Source organism: Bemisia tabaci, chromosome 8 (assembly GCF_918797505.1).
Source record: "Bemisia tabaci chromosome 8, PGI_BMITA_v3".
Lineage (NCBI taxonomy): Eukaryota > Metazoa > Arthropoda > Insecta > Hemiptera > Aleyrodidae > Bemisia > Bemisia tabaci.
Window position 1 is genome coordinate 29108054 of NC_092800.1, and position 23998 is coordinate 29132051.

A 23998-nucleotide genomic window follows, 5' to 3' on the forward strand; every position below is an offset into this window, starting at 1 on the left:
TTTGAAGTTTCTAAATGTTGTTCGACCTCTCAAGTCCGGTATGTCCGGAAATAGTACTGATTTTTTAAGGTTGGTCCGGAAGTACGTTGGAAAAAAAGCACATTGGATCTAGAGTCCGGACTCTTAAAAACATCGATAAGAAAAAGTACTCTTGATTCAATCAGAATCTAGCTTAAATCAAGAACCAAGCCTCGTTTAATTTGAGCGGATTTCGTTTTGATTCAAGCAAAAATCCGATTGAATCAAGAGTCCTTTTTCTTGCCAATGTTTTCAAGAGTCTGGACTCTAGATCCAATGTGTTTTTTTTCCAGTGTACTTAAACAGTGCGGAAATTCCGCAATAGGTCCGGAATTCTTTTTAATTTTTTGTCATTTCCGTCACAATTTCAAATTTTTGAAATTTTTTCAATTTCGTCAATGGAGGCACTGAAAAAGTAAGGAATTTTTCTGTTGGAGGAGGTACTGAATTTCTCAAGAATGTACCGAAAAAATACTGTAAAAGCACTTATTTTTGACGAGCCTGTTTTTCTCATTTTTGTCGCAATTTCAAATTTTTGAAATTTTTCCAATTTCGTCAATGGAGGTACTGAAAAGGTACGGCATTTTTCTGTTGGAGGAGGTACTGAATTTCTCAAGAATGTACCGAAAAAGTACTGTAAAAGCACTTATTTTTGACGAGCCTGCTTTAGTAGACACCCTGGTATCGGCTCGATCCACTGTGCGGCGACAATGGGAGACGCACTCACACGGAGACGAGGCGGAGGCTCGACGTGTGACAGCGAGCGACGGGGAGCGGAGCACACGAGCGGACTCGTCCTCGGAGCCGAGCGAGTAAATATTTTAAAAAGCGCGTTTTAATGGGCCGAATCAGAGTGCCGTGCAGGTTGCCGAGTGGTAAGGCGCAACTCGTAAGGATTAAATATTCATGAGGGTGCACGCGCTGCATTTGAGCCGAGGAATCCGAGCCCGGACTCAAATAGGCCCTTGTCGTCGCCTTTGCTTCGGGCCAGCCCGGGAAATGACGGCGCTCTTGCCGCATCTCTCCCGATTCCACGGACGCAGTGATGAGAGTATGCAACCGTTCGGGCTTGATGGATGTCCGTGTTGCATCTGAAAAATTGAAGGCGCGATGGCACGGACGCGAACTAGCAATGCTCCGCTCTATTCTCCCAAATATTAGGTGTCCTCCAGATTCAGTAGAATAGTTGAAAAACGAGGCCCGAATACATGTCTCCAAACCTCGGATTAAGTGCTCACTTAACCTTTGAAGCACCACTTGATGCCGGCGCAGGGACACAACTATTCGTACTTGATGGATGTCTGTGTTGTTTCTGAAAAATTGAAGGCGCGGTGGCACGGACGTGAACTAGCATGCTCCGCCATATTCTCCCGATGGACCACTATAGACAAGGTACGAATTTAAGCATTCTGATACATGTTTCTCAACAAGATATTCATGTAGAGCACGATTCGCGCAACAAAAACTAATGAAACAAACTTCAAACGAAGATAACAACGTTTTTATTTCACATTGGTTACGAGGAAGTTGAACTGCCCGCTGACAAGAAACTCAAAGCTTTACGTGAGTCAAATCGCGCACTACCAACGGTTTCTGCAAGCTTCTCAATCGAGTAATGTTCATTTCCACCATGTGTTCTTCAAACTATAAGCAATTTGCTATAGCTGAGCCAAAGCGTCAAGATCGAGGTTGCCAGATTTTTATATCGCAGAGACTGTCATGATAATGTTTAGAGCATGATGTGAATCACGCAGAGCATTGAGTTTTCATGAGCGGGAGGTTTGAATTCACGCATCAAGAATCATTAAATATCTTTGGAAAGGGGTTGATTTCGGTAATTTTCGTTGTGCGCGTCGTATTCTACGTGAAATTTTATGTAAGAGACAGGTATCAGAATGCTGAAATTCGTACCTTGTCTAGTGGTCCATTATGTGTCTTCCAGATTCAGGAGAATAGTTAAAAACGAGGCCCGAATACATGTCTCCGAACCTCTGGCGGGGTGCTCTTTTAACATTTGAAGCACCACTTGATGACGGCGCAGAGATACGACTATTTGTACTTGATGGATGTCCGTGTTGTATCTGCAAAATTGAAGGCGCGATGGCGCGAGGCGTGAACTGGGAATGTTTCTCTGATATGCTTCCAATGAGGTGTCACTCATATTCATGGGAGAAAACTTAAACGTGGCCCGAATGCCCGAATGGCCCGAGGTGGACTCTCAGGATATCCCCTCCATTTTGGCCTCACTTGAGAGCTTCTTTTGAGCTTGGGAGTTGATTTCAGAGAAAACCAGTGGCACCATCGTGTTTCTCGCGAACTTTTACATAAGAATCAACAGTCGAATCGCAAATGCCTCACACACAGCATCTCCATTCATGACGTCACATGAAGACACGGCTGGAAACATTTTTTCCCGATCGGCTTGGCAATGAAGGGCGAGAATGATTCATCCTCTCCGGAAAGACGTTTCAAGGAAATGAAACTCATACAAAAAAAAAACAACTCGGAGGGAGGAAATGAGCCCTTTACGGCTTGCCGAGGCGAAGGTTTCAATTTGCGCTCGGAACCGCTGTATTCCACGCCGGAAAATTTGCGCCAGCCGACGAGACGATTTCAAATTACGCTGGCATCGCCGAGGCGCGCAGAGATGAAATAATTTCATAAGAAATAATATTGCGCTGCATCAACTCCTCTCGCGCGCCGATTTAAGATGTTTGCTTCCATCTCGTTACCCTCCCCTCCCTCCCCCCGCCGCCCCTCTGTAAGTGCAACCCCCCTCAGTGCACTCTCCGTCTTGCACTTTCGCCGTGTCGCTGATTTGGGTCTTTGATTTTCACCTTCCGATTTTAAAATGCGAATAAAAGCGCGGGTTTTATTGCGGGTGAACATCTTCGACCGCATTCTTGTAACCTCGCGTTTTTAAGACTTTTTCGAGGTTGGATTGCAAACATTCCGGCGAAAATATATTTTTCCGTGAAAAGAGGCGTATCTAGAACCAAAACCGGCAATCTCCTTTATCGTGTTTAAGAATGGGGTCAATTTTAAAAATTTTAAAAGGAGAAAAACAAACTACACCCACATACATTTTTTGTTCTAATGAACACACTGAAAAAAATAGTATGCTGTTTATGCTGTTTCATGCTGTTTATAGGATGTCAAAAATGTGTCTGGTGATCCAAAGATGCTGCGTCTACTGCAAACGCCATTAAATTTACATTCATAGGTCGTAAAATTAACTGCCAGGGCAGTAAAGGCAGCATCATCGGATCATCAGACACATTTTTGACATCCTAGGTGCTAAAACAGAATATTACTTTTTTTCAGTGCAGTACAATCTCTCTATAGCGGCCAGCTCTATAGCGGAAATTTCTCTCTGGCGGCGAAATCGGCCGGTCCCTTGAACTCCTCGTATTAAATACCCGAATTTTTTGTTCTGTATAGCGGCAGCTGCTTGCTCTATAGTGGCGGTCTTGCAGCGGAGATCATGTATTTATATTTTATTCATTTTTCCTTTATTTTATAATTTATATTATTTTATTTATTAGGGTGTTGTGTTGCTTACTTTTTTCTTGAAAGGAGGTCTGCACGGAGTCTTTTTCAACTGTCTTATTTCCTGACACCGATTGTGTAATAAGAGGAAGAGAAAGGGAGAAAAATAGTGGTCAACACTGGCCGCTATTTTCTGGTTGTGGTACCCACTTTCCTCCTGTGAACTTTGAATACATCCTCTTACTTTGATTACTTTCCTCCTCCTGTTTTCCTTATTTGCAACATACCACTATTTTCGTGTCGGGAATGTGTACTGCTAGGGAATTCCTCCCAGCACCAATGTCCTGTGACCCAATACTTATTCCCGAACCGATGCAGTAAACAAAGTGTCCTGGAATAAACCGAGTTAGCATTGAACTACTTTTGAGCCGGTGGAATTTAGCAGCTTTTCGACAGTTTGATCGCATTAAAATCGAGGCTTCAGACGAGGATAGCTTTTTTATGTCCCCGTCAACAATGGCTGGGAGCTGACTCATTCGATTTATTGCTTGTCCACGGTCACGCTTCACGGAAACGGAAACTCCATAACATTGCAAATTAAAACACCTCACGCAAGAGAGATATATCGTCACCTTCCAGGCAAAGTATCACAAGCGCCATGCGACGTTTACAAATTTCCGCCGCCATTTTATTTTTTTACAGAGAAATTGTTCAACGAAGCTGTCCGAAAATTTCACTGAATTTTCTTTGTGCTGCCGATAAAATTTAGTGAAATTTCCAAACAGATTCAACCAGCAATTTCTCAGTAAAGGAATAAAATGGCGGCGGAAATTTTTAAACGTCGCATGGCGCTTGTGATACTTTGCCTGGAAGGTGACGATATCTTCGTTTCCCTTTATTCGTACAAGCTGCTTGAATGCGGATATTTTGAGGATCAATTCTCTCCCCAGCCTTTTTTTCCCTTCTTGAAGTACTCACGTTGTATCAGTAATTACAGTATATTTAAAAACAATATTAACTTCCATCATTATTTGCACCATACGTACTGCATAGCTTGCCTCAATTCGCTTGATAATTTTTGCTGCTTAAATGTGAAGGACGCAGAGACGAACATTTTTTGAAGTCTTGCACCGGCTATATCCGTTATCCATCAAAGCAATGTATGATCAATTTCAGCCCAGTTAGACTATAAGAGCCTTTTAGACTCCGTTTAAAATTCATTGGTTTACTGCACATTTGCACTTTTTCATCGGTTACCCCTTTTGTATTCTCTTTTCTTACGATCAACATTAATTCGGGTGATATACGGTGTATACAGAGTTGCATTCCTTAAACCAAGGATAATTATCTGAAAGCAATATGTGGCGCACGACAAATTTCCTTCAAACGAATGAGTATACAATCAACAAGACATGAACGTATCATTGATTGCATAGCAGCTACTGTGAAGAATAGTACAATACTACAATACTAAGGGGTATATAACTAAAAACGTCAATTCGAATAGGGAATTTATGACTTGCCCGCGTATCTTGTTTCAATTATTTATTTTTTAAGAAAAGTAAGAAATATTTTATTATTAATCTCCCAAAAAATATCGAAGTTGAGGATTTTTGACCATCTTTTTGTGAAGCAGAAGGCTCGAGGGGCCACCAAAAACAATTGAACGAATTTCTGCCAAAAGGAACTATGTGCATTATGACGTGAGAGCCCTGTTATTCATAATTTCTTATGGGCTTCAGAGTTCATATCTAAATACACGTAGTTCCGTTTGGCAGAAATACGTCCAATTGCGCACTAACAGAAGAGATCGGGGCTAAAATGCTCACGTTGACCAAATTAAGGCTATATTTGTTTGGTTCTCGCATTCTTAAACTCCCACTTTTACGTTAGCGCCACCAACACTCGGTACAAATCGTTCATTTCATCTCAAACTACGTCCGATCATACTAGACTCAACGGTCAAATACGTGTATACTTAATTAAAACTTTCCCATTTATTTCAAGCACCCCCAATGTTTACTCCACCAAAGGAATAGTGCCTCAATCGGGGCACCAACACTGCCGTGCTAAGGAAGAACGCCGTATGAACATTTGAGAGTTGCCACATTTCCTTCGATAAGATGTTCATTTTCGAGGAAACTTGTAAATACTCTCCCTTGAAATTTTCAGGACTTTTTGGTGGAACTGCGAGTAAAATTATCTGAAAAATTGGAAGTAAAATATTTATATGTTGACCAGGAAATTCGTGTTTTATCAAGGGAAATTTGGCAACGCCTGAAAGTTCTTACGGCGTTCTTCATTATAGCACGGCAGGACAGTCTAACACCTTCGCTGGAAAACACACAAGAGAATAATAAAGCGCGTATGAGTCCAACACAAACAGGGTCGAATAGGGGGAGGGGGTGGGGTCGGGGAAAAATGCGTCGTATCGCGTTAAAAGGGCACAACTCCATTCGTAACGTGCGTCCGGGGAAACATGTAACCAAACGGACGAAAGGGCTCATCTCAAAGTGGGGTCACGCCCTTACGCAGGCGGAGCGTCGAATTATAAACAAAAGGGTTGAAATGTTGAGCACTGTGACGAGGAAGCTTAAAACGACTTCCGCGCTGAGGAAAAATGCCGTATGTGCTTTCGAACGTTGGTAAATTCCTTCTGAAAATACACGCGTTTTCCCACGAGAATTTGACAATTTTTCCTTGGATATCTCAGCGAATTTTAGATGTAATTTATTTTAACGCATCTGTATAACTTTTGAGGGGAAATAATCGTAAATCCTCTCGAATATAAATATTTTATCGGATGAAATTTGGCAAAATCAGACTGCCCATACGACGTTCTTCCGTAGCGCATCGGAGCGGTGCACGCGGAGCGCAACATTCAGCGTGCCTATCTGTTCCTTTTTTAAGTCTCGTTCAAATATTTACTCTCCTTCTCTCCTGGCTCGCTGCCGGGAGCGTTTTATATGGACGCCGCAAGGTTCGACGCGCCCTTGTCAAATCATAACCTCCACTAGGTTACTTCCGGGGTAAATTTGCCGCTACCCTGGAATAAGCGCGTATCTCTATCCCAACTTGAGTCGCGGGGAGTATGGAGTTATACGGGGAGAAGGGTTCACGTAGATATTGAGATATGCTCTTACGTTAAAGGGATGACGAATTGAGCGATTCTACTTCTACGTCTGACAACCGGATTTTGCACGCCGGGAAATTCAATGAATATAGGTTAATGGATTAAGCAGTCACAAGTCACATGCTTGTTTGTTCCGTTCCCTGTTTCCCTAACAAAATCGAGGGGTACCGCCCGGCTCCACCCGCGGTTGGGCGGGCAAACACAGCTTGATCTTGCCCTGTCCGTGTCGATCTTTCGATTTTTCAATCCGTCATGTTCCGGGGACATGGTGACGTTCTACTTGCATGGATTCGGAAAGGAACGCATGGCTACGGTGGCCTTAATTTTCTTTTAAATTTCAGAAAAATTGACGCCTAGTCAGGCTACACGCACGGGAGCAACACAGTCAAAGATAGGAGAGACGTAATCGGACCTCATTATTTGACTCTTTTCCCGAATCTGAGCGACAGTGTCGCTCAGATTCGGTTAAAAAAACACGGTTATTCGACGGTTACCACGGTAATAATGTCACACGGGATTCCACGGTAGTGGAACCATGGATTTTGGTAATATTATTGATGAGCACAGTAGCATAACCATGCTCATAATAGTATGTCTGTGCCCACAGTGATATTACGGTGAACACGGTTATATCACCGTGCTCATCGTTACAAGAATCAAAATCCACAGTTCTACTATCGTGGAATCCCGTGTGACATTACTACCGTTGTAACGGTAGAATAACTGTGTTTTTACCCTCGGTGTAGCAGCATAGAGCGGAGCATTGCGAGCTAACGCCTCGTTCCATCGCGCCTTCAATTTTCGCACATGCATCACAGACATCCATCGAGTACAAATAGTTGTATCTTTGCGCCGTTAACAAGGTGATTCCTTTCCCGGCCTCTATTTTCATGCTGTGATATATCCGTACGTCTAAATTGTAATAGTGCTTTAAGGGCAACGTAAGTAACACATTGTGTGTTGTGCTCATATGAGCTTTTTCCCTCTGTACTCAGATTTTCAGCTTTTTTAACGCACGTTGGCAAAAAACTCCAACATACTGAAAAATATTCAAAACTTTCTTCAATAATAAATATTTTCAAAGAAGAAATTCGGCAACATTCGAATGCTTATATGGCCTTTTCCCTCAGCACGGCAGAACTGCATTCACTCAGGACAGAACCCCAAAAATATTTACCTCCGACTGTAACGCGTATTGCATCCTCGATGCACTAGGCGCACTGCACTCGGCCGCCACCAACAATGCATCCACCGCGTCCTCCCTTGAAATGGCCTCGGGCTCAGTGTCTCATAGCGGGGGGCGGGGGGCGCGGGGCGCGTGCCGAAATCCCATCGGTGAACCGCGAATTTCGGGGGCGCCCGGAGGGGGGCGGGCGGGGGGCATCGCGCGTCGTAGTGACCGCTCGGCTTCCCGTTGTCCCCCTGTCCCCCGTCCCCCCGCGCGGGCGGGGACAATCAATCCTCACGGCGGCGGCGAAGCGGGACGGAACGGGATTGAAATAAGTCAGCTCGCAATGGAAGCGGGCGAAAATGAAACGCAATACACTCCGAAATGAAATGGAATTTCGGCACTCACCATTCATCAATGTCCCGGAAGTGACTTTCCGTGTCGCCTCGTCGCCCCCGCCCGGGCTCCCGGGCTCCCGGGCTCGAGGAGGCCCGCCGATTTCCGCCCGGTAGCTCTGCACTTTGTCATGGAGGGGGAGGGGGCACCGGCGTCGAAGATGAACGTTTCTGGAGATATTCTAGGTGAAAGTATCATCACGAACTTCATAGGCACTGAGAGATATTCAATAATAGTCGAGGCGGTGTTAGCAAATTATGATTTTGTCACATATTGTGATTTTTGTCACATTTTGTGATTTTGTCACATTCGGTGATTTTGTCACATTCGGTGATTTTGTCACATTTGGTGATTTTTGTCACATTCGGTGATTTTTGTCACATTTGGTGATTTTGTCACATTTGGTGATTTTGTCACATTTTTTAATTTTGTGACTTTACCTAGAATGTAATGATGGTGATGATGATGATTGCCTTTCATTGTAAATTTGTACAACAGAGGTTGGCTAACAAATCAACGGTGTAAGTCGGCTATCTTATAACTCGGTTTGCGACGCGTCGCAGACTTTCTGTCATACCTACTTTATTTTTTAAACGGAGAACTACTCAACGGCAATTCTTTAAAACTGCCGTGATTGTTTTTCTCTGTGCGAAGAAAATTCTGCAAACTCTTCAAGGAATGATGCCAATTTGTTCTCCTTTAAAAAAAATAACATACCTAGAGGCGGAGATTTTCAGACACTGCAAACGAGATATGTGATTGCGAACTTACGCGTCTTCTTAGAAATTTATTCACAAAGTGTAGGTACTTGATATAGATAAGTCTGACTTTGGCTTAAATGGTTTTTGAAATAAGTAGATGAAATCTCCACTCAAATAAAGAAAACACGACTTAAACATTTAGACTCTAAGTCATGTCACAGCCTTTCTTAACAATCCATTTTTAGCAAATCTATGATCCATTTTTTTCTCAGATCGTATAATACATTCAGTGGTGGTGCAAAACTTCCACCGTAACTTCTCAATACGACATTCATCGGCCATCATTCGGCGATTTTTTTGAGTATTAATCTCTTAAAAGTCGTGAATATCTAAAAATAATCCTTATTCTTTTCAGTACTCCAACAGCCCTAGGCAGGGTCTGAAAATATTTCGTCTTGGATATAACTTATGCAGCCCTCCGAAACAAGGGCTGAAATCATTTTGCAGACTCGAAAGTCTTTAAGGGCATTTGAGTCGACCGCAAGATCTCGCCCTCTTTCCGCTTGTTAATGAGAACACGAGCTTTCCGCGGCAGTGGAGTTCCTCTGCTGCTACATGCGGGGAACAAAGAGGAGGGGGAACCTATTAAAAGATAACCGTGAAAACTCATTCCGTAACGAGTCATTCCCTCGAACGAAACGAGCGTAATAGACCGTAAGACTGCAAATTTTCATGCAAATTTTGATCGACTCTCAGCTGAGTTCATTCAGCTCAGACACGATGCCAGAGGTGCACCGACGTTTATGCAAGTAGGATCTCGTTTTGGAGTTGGAATTTGGGTTTACTCCTGAAAGTAGTTCACTGGACAAAAAAGTCGCTTGGATGTAGAGTCTCGATTCTTAATAACATGGACAAGAAAAAGTACCCTTGATTCAATCCGATTTATCCTTGATTCGAAGAGCCGAGCCTCTAGATTCAGGCGGATTCCCTTTCGACTCAAGCCAAAAGTCCGGTTGAATCAAGAGTATTTTTTCTTGTCAATGTTTTTAAGCGTCTGGATTCTAGATCGAATAATCGACTCTTTTTTCTAGCGTGGGATTCTTTCGAGGGTTGCAGAATGTGCTGGGCCGAAAAAACTACCTCAAAACAACCGAGGATCATTTTTTTTTCTTATTTTTTTCTTTTTTTTTTTGACCTTGGAAGAGGGAACACTTCCAGTATAAGTGCTACTGGCAGGTCATTGGCCTTAGACAGCAGTATGTAATACGCGCCTAATTGCTACATTATTAAAAACTGAACGTACAATAAGATGTACAATCTGATGGATTGTGGAAAGACCGAGTTTTGTGGCGATTGGGCTTCGCAGAGCGCCAGAGAGCGCTATAAAAGCGACTCGTGTATGTACATACGTACAATTAGAACAGGGGGAAAAAATTAAAAAACGGATGAAATACAAAAAAATACTTTCATAAAGAAATGAATTGATATGAAGAAACGACCTAGCGATGCAACAACGCTTATAACAACGGACTTCTGTATTGATTGGAGCTATGGTAATTCTTTTTCTAAGGTCTTAAAGATGTACAATTGAACTTTTTGGCATTTTTTTTTTTTTTTATTTTATTTATTTAAGCTACTATCAACTTCATACCAGGGTGCTCTGCGACCATTCTGGGTGCCTTTAGGTTACCCTAGGATTTATTTTTTGAATTTCCAGACCTTACTCCCGTCGGTAGTTATACTCGTTACGATGCCGCTGTAAATCCTCCGTTCATTTTTCTTCGAAATTTCTTAATTACAGAGATCCCTGTCTGGAACACTATATCTTTCCCATTCTCCAAGTTACGTTCGTTTCCGATGATAATTGGACGTATTTCTGTCAAACGGAACTAAGCGCCAAAGTGAGTTCCTTTTGAAGATTTTAGAATCCCGGATAGCGCGTTCTGTCAAACGGACCTAAGCGCCACGGAAAAGCATTACCAGCATAGGAGGAGCGAGCATCGCGTTCCGCAACACCCGCCAATCCGAGCCCCCCCCCCCCCCTCACCTTTCCGCCCCCTATGGCGCTTAGGTCCGTTTGATAGAAATACGTCCAATTTTAATTGACCCGAATATTCAAGAAAAATGGATCCAATTTTGCGAGGAGGGTCTAAGAGGTTACTCAAAAATGACTTCAAGCAGGAGAGAGGTAGTTTGAAGGGCTTACGGGGCCGTAATCTGAGCAATGCGAGGGCTTTGCCAACCCCAATTTTAGTGTTGATTCCTTTTTAGAGCTATTCCGGTACAAATTTTAAGGCATTTTTGGATTCTTTCCTATCAATTTTGTCCCCTCCCGAAATTGAACTGTGATAGCGTCATTTGACGTTCAACATTAGACGAGGGGAGGAGTGAAGGGGCAAAAAGCAGAATTATTGCCCGATTCTGTTTTCAGACGGTCTCTTTTCACCCCATTTGCCCAATTTACTTTACAGAAATAACCCCTGATAGCCTTTTCCCTGCACGCCTCCGCCTGCCCCCTATACCCACATTGTGTAACCTGGTCCAGGTTTTTGGTTTTAAAAATATATAAACTTTTTAAAAGTTTGAGTTCTCAATCTGTACAAAAATGGATTCTCCTGCTCATTTAAAGCATGAAATTGGACTTACGCTCTCATTAAAAAAAAGAAAAAAGAAAAAACCAATCAAGTTATTTCCAAAACCTCCTGATGATTTCGATGTAGGGAACTGGAAATGTTCATTTTTCATGCACAGTGCTAGATAACAGACTTTTCCAAAAACTACGCCCCCGGGTGGGCTCGAACCACCAACCTTTCGGTTAACAGCCGAACGCGCTAGCCGATTGCGCCACGGAGGCCGCTGATTTGCATTTGGGACTGGGTGTCAGTTCACGAAGTATGATCTATGGTGATAATGAGGTGAAAGAAGCTCTTAAAAATTCAATTTTTTTTGATTAAGGAGTAGAATCAAATAAGTTTTGCTCTACCATGTCTCCCGACTTTTTAGCCCTTCAAAATGGAAAAATCTGACCTTTTTTTTTTTTAATTTGTTCAAAATTTTACGCTTAATCAGATCCCAACATCGTTTTAGGCAGTTTTTGCCATTTAATATCAGAATTTTGGCCCTAAACAGCTGAAATGTCCTGTACCGTAGCCTGTCTGCGACTCAAGTGCGCAACTTTAACGCTTCATAACCATCATCTTGCATCTAAATACTTCCACTTCTGCTGTAAATTCACACTCAACTTGTACCTAACTTATTATTTTCAGTTATATTCATCCAAATAAGTGAAAATATTGACCGTCTTTGCGTCAAGCAGCCTTGTCTGCGGAATTCGCGTCCTGTACCGTAGCCCCCTTTTTTCAGCATCATTTCGTCCGTTAGAGTGCAGCACTTATGAACTTTGTTTACTTTTTTTGCGTTATCGTGACTATCACACGCTGATGTCGAGCAGAGGAAAAAAAACCGCAATGAAACAGTAAATTTTGACCGTTTTTTATGAGTTTCTAGGTTTAACGACCATCTAGGATGTCCTTACCGTATACCTACCTTTTTAATGCATAAATCACTTCAAACTCTCGAATTTTGGTATTTTTTGATACGCTCTGATATCTTAACCTCAAATCCAGAATTTCAACCACATGCGTGAATATGCCCGAGCACCGTTGCCAATAATCACACGATTTGTCCGCACCGTAGCCGTCCGTACCGTAGCCCGTAGCCGTCCGGTACCGTAGCCCGTAGCTGACGCGCGATGCGGCCGGGTCTACGGTAAGTACGGACAAAATGCGAAAGTCATCCAAAAATCGGTGCGCTGTTTGATAGATCATCCCACATTACTTTATTTTATCTATCACCGAAATTTGGAATTTAAAAAAAAAGCGAGACGTATTTTTTTTTAGTACGACGCGACTTAGAAGAAGGAGGCTTTTTTTTCGATGATTGCATAAGGATCGCCATCTTTTTATTTTTTTCATTTTTTCTTTTAGAACTTTGAGTCCTCTTTTTCGTCTGAAGTTCATAGCAATTTATTCGTTTAATATTTATTCGTTAATATCTAACTTATTTTTTTCTTATTGTCCTTTAAATATTTATTTAAGGTGATTTGTGACCACATTTTCGATAAAGTTACCTTTTTGTTTTCTTTCTTTTTTTGTAAAAGTGCACCTAAAACGTTCTAACGTTGTCAAGCTTGTTTTAAGAACTCAGCTTCTCAGATTTGTCCCTATAATTATTTAATGCGTTTACTTTAAAATCAAAGCAATTCATTATTTTTGAAAAACTGATTTACTTACTCTTTTTACCTTTATTGCCTGTAATTATTTATAAAAGTGGCACTTATAAGCTGTGCTATAACTTAGCAGTTTATTCCCCAATGAATTTCAGTTCTTTATAATTCGGCCCTTGCATACAGTAATATTTACGAATGCCTCTTCGTCCTTACCGTAGCCCGTTTGTCCGTACCGTAGACCAGTAAAAAATTGTACAATTTGTAGCTTTAAAAAGAGCAAACCTGTAGAAATTCTTTAAAAAAGTTGTCTACCACATCTTCTAAGTTAGTTCTAAAGAAATTAATTAAAATTAAGCGTTTAAGTACATTTCCTGGCTTTTTTAGGAGAAAAATGATGGCGCAAAATTCTAGAAATCGGACTTTCGAGCAATTTGGGGGCTAAATTTTGAAAGTAAAAACTTTGAAGGATATTTTGTTTTATTCTTCTACAAGAATATAGCTCTATGAGTGCAAAAAAACTTAAAACGGTATTATTATCGCACGTATTGATAGGAAAACAAGCCTGTTTAGTTGGTCTACGGTACGGACAAAAAATTTAACTTCCAGTGATAAAAGAGGCCAAAAAAAAATTTCTGTTGAAAACGAAGATTGACCACTATTAAAATCGACTTTCCAAGAGTATGAGGACTTCAGAAAACATGCTGAAGTTTTAAAATAACTAAAGTCACTTTTTAAAAAACGATGGCTCCAAGAGCAAAACTTATTTGATTCTACTCTAAGCGCTTAGGGGGGGATCTGTCTTTGGATACAGTCTTCATTGACCATATTATAACTTCTTCCTTACATAGGCCAACAATTGGTTTGCCATGAAAAACGTCAGAAAAAGAAGAAGCGGGAAATGTAATACAAGGCAGGACCTTAAAAAATGTAAACGAAACATACTTCACAATCAATTCAACTTTTAAAAAAAAAATAACAAACAAACAAAAAATTCACTCTTTGTATTTATAGAATTAAGCTCTCCACTTCATAAGTTATCTCTGAACCCAAAATATAAACGTTCCAGTTTTTCACAATAAAGTTTGTCCCTTGTATTTCTGCATGTTTATATCTTATTGTGTTCATTTTTTATTATTTTTACATATTTTTAAAGAAATTTCATATTTTCGATTTTTTTGCCCATTTTTCATTTTTTCAATCTAAGTTTTCTCAATTTTTCAATTTTTTGTATTTTTAATTTTTTAATATTTTTATGCTTTAATAATTTTTATTGTTAATTTCCCCTCCCCCTCCCATTTCTTCTATTTTTTTTTTTTTTTTTTTTTTTTTTTTTTTTTTTTTTTTTTTTTTTTGGTTTCAAATTCTTTATTTATTACCTTATATATTTATTTAAATTATTAGATTAATGAAAATAATATACATACTTCTCAAATACCTTTTCCATCTGCAAAACGAAAAATCCTCCAGCGCGGGTGTTTGTAATGCGTCGCACACAATGTGCAACACGCTTTTCACGTATGTAGAATAAAGTGCTAAACGTGGCAACTCTGCGCAAGTTGTCATAATAGCCGCGCACTCCGCTCGTGACCCAGTAAGATAAGTGGAGTCATAACCTAAAAATGGCCATGCTGTGTTTCGCTCGTAGTGTCGTCATTGCTCACTGCTGAGTATAAGCGCGCCTAGCGGCGGAACGCCGAACCCGCTGTTCTTAAGAGCCGCGATTTCGCCGCCCCCTTCACCGCGGTTCCATGGTGTAATGGTGAGCACTCTGGACTTTGAATCCAGCGATCCGAGTTCGAGTCTCGGTGGAACCTCTCATCTTTTTACCACCGATATCATCGGTAAACTTCCCGGAAATGGTTATTGGTGCTTCATGGCCCTTTAAGTACCCAATGTAAACAAAAGTTATTACTTTTAAACAGATTTACTGATATGATAAGAGATTTATTTTTATCGTTGGTAATGATGGGAAAATAAATTTTTTGTTGTTTTTTCTTTTCTAATGGCAGTAAAATGAACGAACTAAGTGAGTAATAAAGTTACCTTATTTGAATTTGATCAAATATAGTGCGTATGAATTTTTGCATTTAATTAAAAATATAAATATTATCATCTAATGGACGAGTTTGACTACCCATGGTGGCAACTATTATTCTAAAGGAAGAAGAAAGTGATTTACTTTCTTTTCTACTTTTCTTTTCTTTCCTTTTAAATAAGAAATATTCAACTTGGAAGCTCTTGATCTCTCCGTATTAATATTCAGATAATTTTATTCGAAATCATATTATTTGTAGAAAATAAATGTTCTTATCTTTACTTAAATATCTGACCGATGGCGGTCAGGCACGATTCCACACTCGTAAGACGTTATTATTTACTACAGAGCATGCATTTCAGTATGTATAAAAATGTAACCGATCATTTAAATCACATCTCAATAACATAATTGAATATTTTATTCGTCATTAGGTAAATTTCCTGAAAATTAAAGAAGTTCTAGTAAAATGAAGTTCCCATTCCAATAAAAATATTACTGCTTGTGTATCACCAACTTTGTTAACTATTACAATTAAATAAAAATTGAAACATTTACAAAAGACAAGAAGACCCTTTAGAATTTTAAAAAAATCAAGTGACCAAATTAAATGCATTTAAAAAAAAATTACAACAGGCAAAAAGACCCTTTGAATTATTATATTAACAAAGTAACCAAATTTTCTTTGAAGTATCAAATTTGGTAGATTAAAAAATAATTTAATATTTTTTATATAAATCTAACTTTTTCCAAAGTATATTATCCAGTTCTGAAATAAAATAATGTACTTCAGGAATAACAGCGTAAATTTCTAGAAATCGGATTTTTCATCAGATTAAAATAATTTTTATTTTCATAATCAGTTTCTTTTCTTCTTATTCATTGTATTAAGTTTTCATTGTTACTACTCAGGCCTACCTAGTAACCTAGAAAAGTAACCAATTGGTAAAAGTGTGAGTTTTTCAAAAAAAAAATATAAAAGTTTTATAATTTTTTTCATTACATCAGAAATCTGATTTTTTTTTTTTCGTTTTTCTGAACAACTCTAAAAAATTCTTCGCAGACCTTTCGGTGCTCTTTTTGTGTATATTCTCGAAATTTCAAACGACAGCACTGCCCTCGAGGCTTGTGCAGAGATAGTAAAGACTCTTGACAGTCTTTCAAAACGCGTCTCGCGCCCCGATCAGATTTTTTCCTCCCTCTATCCGAATAGAGCCCCACGTAAACTCTTCACGCTCGCGCCTCTGACAAAAGTGCACTGGCAGCTTTCACCCCTTGTTTTCGTTAGCTCAACCATCCCCCATAAAATTCACCGAGAAGTTTTCGAAACAGGGGCGGGGGAGGTGCGAAAACCGACAGGGTTGCGACATCCCCTCCGTGGGTTTCGAACTCCGAATTTCCGCGATCTGCATTCGCCAGAGATCGGAAACTTATTCTACCGCGCCAAATTGCCGCGCTAAAAGGAAAAACGCCGTATGATTTGAGAGTTGCCGATTTCCTTCGAGAGAATGTTTATTTTTTAGGAAAGTCATGAATATTTTGCGGAAAAATTTTCGAGAACTTTAGGTAAAATTGTGAACAAAATTATCTGAGCAATTAGAAGAAAACATTTCTACAAATTTTCCCAAAAATTCGTGATTTACCTACGGAAATTTGGCAACGCCTGAGGATTCATACGGGGTTTTTCCTTAGCAATGCAGCAAAGGAGAACGTCGTAAGAGCCTTCAGACATTGCCGAGTTTCATATAGCGATTAAAGAAATTTCCAGGAAACTTTTTAGATATTCCTGCTAGAATTTCTCAGAGCATTTCGTGCGTAAATAAATTTAAATATCTAAAAATTTAAAGGATAAATGAATCGGTTTCTGATAGAGGGACATCAAGCCAAAAAACGTGATTCTACAGGAAAAGTATAAGAAACTGATTTTGCTGTCAAGCAGAATGACTTACAGTCAATTGGAGTGTTCAAAGGACGGTTGAACATATTTTGAAAGTTCTAAAATAATCATTTCGATGGGAAAATTTTTAGCCTCCACTGTGGCTAATTTCTATTTTTGGACGTGCGCCTTTTTTCAAGAAGATGGAGGGGAATTGACCATCTAAGTATTAAAAGCAGGCTTGAAGTGAACTTTGAAAGTTTCAATACTAATTCTCGTTATTAAATGAAAGCATGCAGGTAAACAATTTAGCTGAAGAAAAAAAATGGAGACACTACCTTTTTTTCAAAGAGATAAAGAAGAAAAAGAGACCTCTCTGAAAATTCGGAAGTATACTTTAAAAATCTCGGACTTCCTCTGTTACACTCTACTTGTATCCTCAAAGAGGCCAAAACTCGCCGTTTCCCGCTCGAAAGAACATAACTGCATTTCAATTTTGCCAAATTTGCCCTCGGAAAGTTCAATTTAACCGGTATGATTTTGGGAATTCGGAACTGAAAATTTTCCTAATTTTTCCTCTGATTCCGAGCGAAACTCAGACAAATTTTCAACAGAAATTATGCAGGTTCATTCTCGTAAAAAATTGAATTGTTTCAGTCAATTTTGCAACTTTAGAATGCAGTAGCGTGGCGTGAATTGCGATGTTTCGATTTTTATGTCACTTAAACCGATAGTAAAGAATCGATTATTAATGTGTTTGCTGCTAACACCCTGTTTATTGATTATTTTCCATAGATTTAAATGGCATGAAAGTCGATTTATCGCAATGGACCACTAGATAAGGTACGAATTTCAGCATTCTGATACATGTTTCTTCATTAAACTTTTACGTAGAATACGACGCGCACAACGAAAATTACCGAAATTAACTCCTTACGAAGATATTTAATGATTCTTAATGCGTGAATTCAAACCACCCGCTCATGAAAACTCAATGCTCTATGTGATTCACATCGCGCGCTAAACGTTATCATGACAGTCTCTGCGATATAAAAATCTGGCAACCTCAATCTTGACGCTTTGGCTCAGTTATAGCAAATTGCTAATAGTTTGAACAACACGTGATGGGAAATGAACATTGCTCGATTGAGAAGCTTGCTGAAACCGTTGTAGTGGGCGATTTGACTCACGCAGAGTTTTGAGTTTCTTGTGAGCGGGCAGTTCAAATTCCTCGTAACCAATGTGAAATAGAAACGTTAATACCTTCGTTAGGAGTTGGTTTCCGTAATTTTCGTTGTGTGAATCGTTTTCTACATGAAATTCTGGTTAAGAAACATGTATCAGATCGCTTAAATTCGTACCTGTCTAGTGGTCCATTCACGCCACGCCACTGTTGGAATGGAGTTATACGTTCCTTCGTGCGGGAGAGGACGAACTGGACTGCATTTGGCAATATGGAACTATAAATTCTAGCCCGGTTCAAAAACAATGTATGCGCCATTAGTTTCCCTATGCACATAACTGTTTTTCCAGAAGAGCCAGGATTTATAGTTCCAAATTGCAAGATGCAGTCCAACCGTCAAAAACAAAACATAATTTGAAAATTGGACGTATTTCTGCCAAACGGAACTATGTGCATTATGACTTGAGCCCTGTTATGCATATATTCTTATGGGTCTCAGGGCTCATGTCTTAATGCACAAAGTTCCGTTTGATAGAAATACGTCCAGTTTTTGACTTATTTACACCATTCTACCAGAAATCGACTCCAATTTGGTTCGCAATTTACGCTAAAGTACAAAAAAAAAAAAAAAAAAAAAAAAAAAAAAAAAAAAAAAAAAAACTGTGGGAGATATCCTTAACTCACCTCGAGAATATAAAGTAGTTGATTGAAATTTGGCAACATTTGAATGTGCATACGGCGTTTTTCCTGAGGACAGAGAGGCGCTCTCGTCGAGCGGAGATGGAAAGGTAAACACGGCGTTTTAATTGGAAGAGACTCCTCGGCGAAAACAATTTTCCCTCTTTGTTTTTCTTGGCCTTTTCAATTTCGCTCATTCGCCTCCTTCTCAATACCTATCCGTGACGGGGCAACAAAAGGGACGAGCCTTGTTCTAAACATTTAATTGTCTAGCTACATCCTTGGCCGCACGCCCGGTCGCACACTTTTTCAAAAGCGAATGACTTTTGAAGTCTGGATCCGTGGCTGTGCCCATGGTTTTTATTTACTTCCGTTTTTGACGGAGGTACCGGGCGGTCTTCCTTTGTGGGATGAAAAAAGTTTCACGGTAACGGAAAGGGACTATCATTCGTTAAGCACTACTATTTCATGGGATTTTAAGATGACCTTAGGTTCAAAGTTTTGTCATAAGTATAGTTCTTTTGAAAACATCTCCGGACAAGAGCACAATATATGACAGAGCTAACGGAAATTTTAACGCACTATGAGCGGCCGCTCATACATTACATCACATAACGCTCCAGGAGGGGAATTGCGTTACGCGAGTTGAAAAAAATCCCGATGGAAATCAAATTGTCTGCAGAAAAAATTATGCCAACAACTTCGAAAATTACATACATATATCAATACATAAATGCATGTGTACTTTTCCAAAAAAAAATATGTCTTATCTTGGCAGTTTCTAACGATCAAATTGTGGAGAGATGTGGGCTTCGAAAAAAAATGGTGTACATTTTTTCTCATAAAGCTTTCTATTCTGTAGACGTTGTCTATTTATTCTACAGCACCTATATGGGGATACCACGGACATGTCAGTAATTTTGAGGTTACATCATAAAGCTTGGGTCCCCCCAGGTAGGCGACGGAGAGGGCGTCCAGCCAAACGGTGGGTAGAGGGCATCCGTGAAGAGATGAAGAGATGCCAGCTTCTGGAGGATCTCTACCATGACGGATTCCTGTAAAGAGTAGGCGTCGCAGAGCGCCCTAGCGCGCCGTAAAAGCGGCTCATACATACATACATCATAAAGCTCTACGGGCCTAAAAAGGTAGCCAGTCTGAATTAAAATTATCCAAAGTGATTCGTTATCATAACTGGTACTACTTGTCGTTATTAAAGCACGTATTTGACTTAGTTTTCATAAATTTACTCATTTTTGCAGAAGAACGATCAGTTATGAACATGCTTGGCCATTTGGGGTTGATATTGAAAACTGAGGATTGGCAGCGACGGTTTTCGCTTCAAAGGTTTTCCCCTCTTCTGGGTCCAAAAGCTCCATATTACGATTTGACATGTCGATACTCTTCCTATATTTAGGTACTCTAGTAAGTACATTAGCTTGTATTGAGAGATATCGTCGCTCCTCTGACGTAAGGGCGTATCTCGATTTCCGCATGAGCCTTGGAACTATGGAGTTCAATGGAAGACAGGGCTCACGTCGAAATCGAGATACGCCCTTACGTCAGAGGAGCGACGATATGGGAGCGTGTATTTACAGAAAGAAAATGCACAAAACACATTTTAACTTGTTCAATTCGCGAACTTTAATGTTAAGAAACTAAATTGCGTAATACAACTCTCCTGGGTGACTCAAATTGCATAACCATAGAATTGAAGGATAACTGCATTTTCTCACTTGTTTATTACGGTAATGTTGAGCTAAGGTGCTTAACCACGTGCTATAACCATTTTGAATCCTTGGTGACTCAAATTGCCTAACCGTACTAATGAAGGAAACCTGTGTTTCCTTGTGTGTCTCATCATGTGTTCCATACACTGGAAGAAAAACACATTGGCTCCACCAGACACACATTGGCATACCAGACTCTTAAAAACATCGACAAGAAAGAGTACTCTTAATTCAATCAGAATCTAGCTTAAATCAAGAACCAAGCCTCTTAATTTAAGCGGATTTCGTTTTGATTCAATCAAAAATCCGATTGAATCAAGAGTCTTTTTTCTTGTCAATGTTTTCAAGAGTCTGGACTCTAGATCCAATGTGTTTTCTTTTCCAGTGTATGATATTTCATGTGTACCACTTATTAGGTATGTGTCACCGAATCTATTCCAAATGAGCCCCAAAGGCAGAGCAAGAATTTATTTAAAGGGAGTGGATTCTAACAGTAGCTACGTCCTGACGTCAGAGAAACGACGGTTTCTAGAAGACAAGAATGACTCGGAAGACGAAATCCAGTGCCTCCCGGTTCGGCAACAGGCGGTCGTTGCCGCGGCATGTCCGCGACGCTATCAGAAAGTTGGACACCTCTGATGAGTTTTCGGGAATAAGTAAAAACTCGGGGAAAGTTTCCTACTTCGTTCCGTATCCCGATGTCAATTTAGTTTTCTTTTCTCGACGTACGCGGCGAACTTGCTCGGGAGGGAATCCACCGGTCGCTCATTTCCTTGATCCAGGGGCGTCGAGTTAGTCCGCTCATCGCTGTTTCCTCATGGCTCTCGTCGATCGGGTTTCTTTCGCGCCTTCGATTCGCAATCCGGGCACATAATAAACAACTTCGCCCTCGCAATGACGACTCCGGATTTTCCGACGGCATTGTGTCGTCGAACCCGAGAGATACCCTGCTAATCAAATCTCTACTCCGAAAATGGAGATGTTTAACTATCCATCGGGGAAGGGATGAAATACCCGTCAGGTTAGCCTCGTGGTCAACACGTCTAACTCTAGGTCAATACTTCCGTGCTGAGGAAGAACGCCGTATGAACCTTTAGGCGTTGCCAAATATCCTTCGGTAAATCACGAATTTTTTAGAAAATTTGTAAATATTTTTTCACAATTTTACACAATTTTACCTAATTTTCACAATTTTACCTAAGGTTCCTGAAAATTTCATAGAAAATATCCATAAAATTTTTAAAGAATGAACATTTTATCGAAGAAAATTTGGCAACTCTCGAATGTCTATGTGGGCTACTTAGCACGGCAGAATAGGTTCCGGTGGTGGCGACTTTACAGGGAAGTGAATAGTGTATACCTGCTCGGAAAGATTTCTTTCGGCCCAAATTCTGAAAATTTGAAGCTTGTAGTATGGCTGTTTAGTTCCAGCAGCTTAACTAGGCTCTAACCGGTTTGCCGGTCTGTAGAAAGCATAGTAAAAAAAAAAAATGGACGTACTCATTCCAAAAAAAGCTACGAGGAGAAAAGAAATATAAAGAAGGTAAATAAAAAGAAACGATGTGCACATTATTTGCTTACCTCCTAATTTCTTTTCGTTTAAGTGATTCTCGTACGCTTTACGGCCAATGAAGCTTTTGATATGTAAGCGTAAGAAATAGTATTCTATGCAAATTTTTTGGCAAAAAGACGCCCATAACACTTTCAAACGTACCCAAATTCATGGCACGGTGAAATTTTCGGTTTAACGTGTAGTTTGACGTACTTGCAATAATACGTCTCCATTTATTTGCGCAGGTTTGAACATTCCGTAGGGCTTGTATGTGAGTGTGACCAGGGTGCAATGAACATAAGAAAGAAACAAAAGATTAGAAGTTGCAGTGAAATATTTCATGAAATTTCACGAGGCTGTGAAATATTTCATAGGTTTCAGGACATTCCGTCGACGATTTTTTGTCCGGGCACCTGTTTAGTCCAGTAATTTACATCCACGCGTAAAATAAGAAACAGTGATACCTTTTTTCAAATGATAATATTACTTCATTTTAAAAACATTATATTTTTAAAACGCGGCAAATATTTGTAAAACATTTTCCAAGCGATGACATCGATATCAATCTCAATGAGCCGTACTTGTGTTGAAAGGAACTATACAAAAATGAAAAAGAGAAAGAAAAAAACCAAGGAGAACGCAATCTTTGGTTTTAACTCACTTTTACGTCGATCTTTTTCAGTCAAACACGTCCAATTTTGAGCGTTTGGTTGCGAATGCACCACACTGCAGCACAATAAAAGCACAAAATATAAAATAAAAATTAAAAAGCTTTGGAAATCATTAAATTAGACACGGATTCACCTTCATATTTTCAAAATACACGTCATATTTTCCTTTAATACATATTTTTTTTTTCATCAATTTAAATGAGACTAATCCGTGCAGAGCGTGCAAATATTTCAAAATCATGAGTTGCAAAACGCTGACTCCGCGAGTTCAAATATTTGAGCCTAACACAGAGCGAAATGCGCACCGGCGCCTACAAACCTAACGGGATACTTCACGCGTTGCGCAATGCGTGGAGTATCCCTGTTAGGTTTGTAGGCTCCTGTGCGCGTGTCACGCTGGTCGCCCGCCGCGCCAGGGAGTGCTACGGCGTTTCAAGCAACTATTTCGCAACATACGTGTTGCACAGAATCATACGAGATTGAAGACGCTCCAACGTATCAAGAATGACAAGCTTCCTTTAAGGGTACAGAGCTTTCCTTGCAAAATGAATCAAGATACTACGTTACAAAAAGAGAGCGGTAATCTAAAAAACTCACTTAGTCCTAGAGTTGATTTGACCATACATGACATTATTCTAAGCTGCTTCAATTTTCGACCAAAGTTACGGCCAAAATACCCTCCTTCATGGGATACGTCCTTTAAATACGTATTTTACTTGAATATGACTATTAGTATAGCCATAGTGATAGTCACGAACATCTCGTCACATTCCGGCCAAAGTATCACAAGCGCCATGCGACGTTCCGAAATTTCTGTCGCCACTTTATTTTTTTTTCAGACAAATTGTTCAACAAAGCTGTCCGAAAATTTCACGGAATTTTCTTTGTGCTGCCGATAAAATTCAGTGAAATTTTCAAGCAGAGCCAACCAACAATTTCTCTGTAAAAAAATAAAATGGCGGCGGAAATTTGTGAGCCTCACAGGGAGCTTGTGATACTTTGGCTCGAAGGTGACAATTATCCCCATAGCCACTCCCGCAGGGATAAAAGTAGACACGGTCGTTGCTTTATACTTAGTTATAGAATTTCATCGACGGAAAGTCATAGACTTTTTTTGCCCGGAGTGAATAGATACAGATTTCT

The 23998-nt window shown here is 40.0% G+C and overlaps 1 protein-coding gene and 2 non-coding genes across 3 annotated transcripts in view; 2 read left to right on the forward strand and 1 right to left on the reverse strand.

Annotated features, from left to right (window-relative positions):
- Octalpha2R (alpha2-adrenergic-like octopamine receptor) overlaps window positions 1–23998 on the forward strand; it is a 483262-nt gene that overhangs the window by 447281 nt on the left and 11983 nt on the right. The window lies entirely within an intron of this gene.
- TRNAN-GUU (transfer RNA asparagine (anticodon GUU)) lies at window positions 11686–11759 on the reverse strand. The gene has a single exon. It is a non-coding gene; the product is annotated as a tRNA-Asn (tRNA).
- Window positions 14876–14947, forward strand: TRNAQ-UUG (transfer RNA glutamine (anticodon UUG)). Its single transcript has one exon. It is a non-coding gene; the product is annotated as a tRNA-Gln (tRNA).